General features: G+C 44.7%; 1 long non-coding RNA gene across 1 annotated transcript; it reads right to left on the bottom strand.

Annotated features, from left to right (window-relative positions):
• Nucleotides 1-352: 352 nt before the first annotated feature.
• Nucleotides 353-2,995, bottom strand: LOC123599350. Its single transcript, XR_006713105.1, has 2 exons — nucleotides 2,128-2,995; nucleotides 353-1,495 (listed from the first exon to the last, which is right to left on the bottom strand). It is a non-coding gene; the product is annotated as an uncharacterized LOC123599350 (long non-coding RNA).
• Between the last annotated feature and the right edge of the window lie 412 nt (nucleotides 2,996-3,407).

Genomic DNA, 3,407 nt, shown 5'->3' with positions numbered 1-3,407 from the left:
CCGACGCGGGGCTCAAACCCACGGACCGTGAGATCATGACCTGAGCCGAAGTCGGACGCTTAACGGACTGAGCCACCCAGGCGCCCCATGTTTTCATTTTAAAAATATATTGGAAGCACAGGTATAAAAGTAGGAAACCTGGATCTGATCTCAACCCAGATACTTACCAGCTAGTTAACCTGGGACAAGTTCCCTAGCATTTCTGAGTGATGGCTTACTCACGTGTAGAACAGGGCAGTAGTGTCTATCCTGACTGCCCCATGGCATTATCATGAAAATCCAATGAGACCCTATAGTGTGAGAAGACACGGGAAGAGTAAATTGCTATAGAAACATAAACAGAGTCTAGGCAGGTGTTTGAGTTAGCTTTTATACCGCGTCCAACACTGGTTACATAGTTTTTATTGATAACGAAGGTTTGTCACTAGGCCCAGGAATAGCTACATTGCGTCTTATCATACCCGCATCATCGTCTTCGGCTCTCAAAAATCCCAAGCCAGACGTGGAAAGAAAGCTTAGTTCAATACTCTTCAATACCACCATTTGCTAACTCAGATGCCTGCCTTTTCTTCTCTCACTAAATTCTGGCACTATAATCAGGTTGCAAGCTCCTTCTGTTTCAATGGAGGTTTTTACCCCTTGCCTTTAATGTAAAATGACAGCCAAATCTTCAGAAGGTTTGGTGTTAAGATTATGTCTTTTACATTCCTACAGTCTCTGTTGTTTAGTTCAGCTTGTCAGGCTGTCAGATAAAGGCCCATGGAGCATTCTACAAGGAATTATTAATGAAGATTCGGCTGGTTTTTCTTCTGGAAACGGATCACTTCACTTTTCATCTCACTGGCTTTTTACATTAACACACTAAAAATAGCTGTGAGTATTCCAGAGAAGGAATTATCAATATTTGGCAGTGTATTCCTTGCTTGTTAGATTTGGTTCTTTCCCTATCTAGGGCACAGAAAGATGAATAAATCTTAGTAGTATGATCCCCGAATCGGGGTCCATGTATATTTGCTCGGAACGTGAAGAACTGAATCTGGTCTTGGGACCCCTTGCTTTAAGTACAGACCTGACTTTGCTTGCCTGGAAAACCACTATTTAAAACACAAAATTTAAGGACGGTGGCTTAAGGAAAGTAGCCCACGTTGAACTCACACTATACCAGCCCAACCGTTGTCCTTCCACAAATGTCCATTCAGGATAAGGTTGACAGCTGAAGCTCCATAGCTATTGGCTGGTAATCCACACGGCCTTATTTGTGCGCTTAAATTCACCGAGGCATGTTGCAGTCCTTGGCTCTGTGGACTCCACTGAGTCCTCCTTCATCCCAGCTCCTCTTTCACAGAGACAGCCACGTGTGTCAGAATATTATATGGATGGAGTTTGACATCTTTATTCATCTTCTATTTATGGGATGAATGTACAGTGAAAAGGTGGCTTGAGACCATCAAACCCACATCTAGCTGTGATCTAAGAGGAATTTAACGTAGGTCTCCTGAGGTGAAGGGAGAAATGAAAGAAAGAAATGAAGTGCCTGTTTCAATTTAATACTTTGGGCCTTTTTTTTTTTTTTAAGAAAAAAAAAAAATCAAAAGCCTGGGACCTTCCTTGGCCCCCTGAAGTTTTAGGGTTTCAGATGCTCGGAGATACAATCTGCACAATTTCTTGGCATCTGTTTTTACCAGACAGTATATTACCACTATAAAGTAGCCTGAACAGTGGGGTCCTCCCTACTGGGGGCCCACTTCAAAGGCAATGTCTGAAGCCCCCTGATGCTGGGTGTGGGTGAAAAGCACCGATTGTTGTGTTTGGTTTATTAATTACTTAAAACAGAAACGTAAAAGCTAATTTTCTTCTCAATTTTTTATCCTGTGTTCCTTCTTAGAGTTAACATCCTCCAATCTGTTTTCTGTCAGATGAGTGACTTTAGTTCCAAATATTGGTGTGATGTAATTATTTAACGCCTTTTAATCTGGGGCTAAGGGCATGTCTTGCAAGAAGTACGTTGCTGCCTTGTCCAAGATTTAGAAAACATGCATTTAGAAACTAAGACAGACCAAACCAATCTCCCGAAGTTACACCGTGAAGCATGAAGAGAGCTAGGGAGAGCACCCAGGCCTCTCTTACTCAGTTTCACCACGAAAGGAAGATTCTTCCCAGAACATCGGCAACTCTGGAATCCCCTGAAATCTGAAGAACACGTCCCCCTGCGTCCCCACGAACCAAACGTTCCAAGTTCTACTTGCTGTCAGTTGTTTCACCCGACCACAGCCTGCTTTGTGCTGCATATTTTCTCAAAACTGAAGCAAGTCAACAGAGTTCTCTGTGGTGTGAAGCAAAACAAAAACACCCCAAAGTTCATGTGTTGTCACCAGACAAAAATTTGCTAAGAACAAGCAGAAATGAGGAGTTAATGGATCCCATATGTGGCCACTAACCTAGGTTTATGAGATTTTTTTTTTCCAGGAGATTTCTGAAGAGTTTCTTATAGCAAAAAACAAGATCAAACACCCATTTTCCTGTCACACAGGACAGCGCATGATCAATCCATAGGTCCCACCGCCTCACCCCGCATTTATCTCTGTAAACACGGAAAGAAAAATTGGCCACAGTGTGTGCTTTGCGAGGAGGGGACTGCACCATGTGATATCGGGGAGCAGGAAAGCGTTTGAAGATGTAACCTGTTTTCTCACAACACGAGTGGACCGGCCCGCACAGTCCCCGGGTTGGCATTAAATTCATCCTAGGCAGCCGGACTGATCAAGCAAAGGTGACAGCTGTGGAATTTTCTTCATCTAGGAAGATCGCACGTATGCAAAAACTAACTGTTTTCCTCAAATGTCAATCAGCCGCTTGAAGTCTCAGACTTCATTCAGCGGTCAGGGAAGGCATTTCCTCTGCACATATTTCCTATCGAATTGGGCAGTTCAGCGACGCAGGGTTTCCGGGCAAGTTAACCACATTAGGCACAGGGTGGGGGAGAGATGGGTGGTTGTGCTTAACAATGTTTTTGTTGTTGTTGTTGTTGTTGTCATCGTGCTTATTGTTTTTGTTGTTGTTGTCCTCGTTGTGGAAGGGGAGGCAGGGCAGCTGTTGGGGCTCAGATGGTTTCCATTGTTATTGTTTTCTTTCCCCCTTTGTGTGTCCTGAACTCTGAACTGCAGAAAGGAGACCTGCACTTCTGTTAGTGGCAGGGCTTCTGCAAGGAAATTCCAGCCGCTAGAATGTCCCGTCAGTTGCAGAGACAACCGCAGCAGTCTCGGAAAGAGGTCTGTGGGGTGGTTGCTGGGCTCCCGGGCCACTTCCCTCCTCCCTGCGCATGGAAACAGAACCCACCAGACAAGTGGGAGAGGGGGGAGGGAACCTGGCTGAAACGTCTGGCCCCGAGAAACGAATGCTTTGGGATA

This window comes from Leopardus geoffroyi, chromosome C1, assembly GCF_018350155.1.
Source record: "Leopardus geoffroyi isolate Oge1 chromosome C1, O.geoffroyi_Oge1_pat1.0, whole genome shotgun sequence".
Taxonomy (NCBI): domain Eukaryota; kingdom Metazoa; phylum Chordata; class Mammalia; order Carnivora; family Felidae; genus Leopardus; species Leopardus geoffroyi.
The sequence above is the reverse complement of the archived record's forward strand: the minus strand, read 5'-3'. Positions and strand labels throughout refer to the sequence as shown.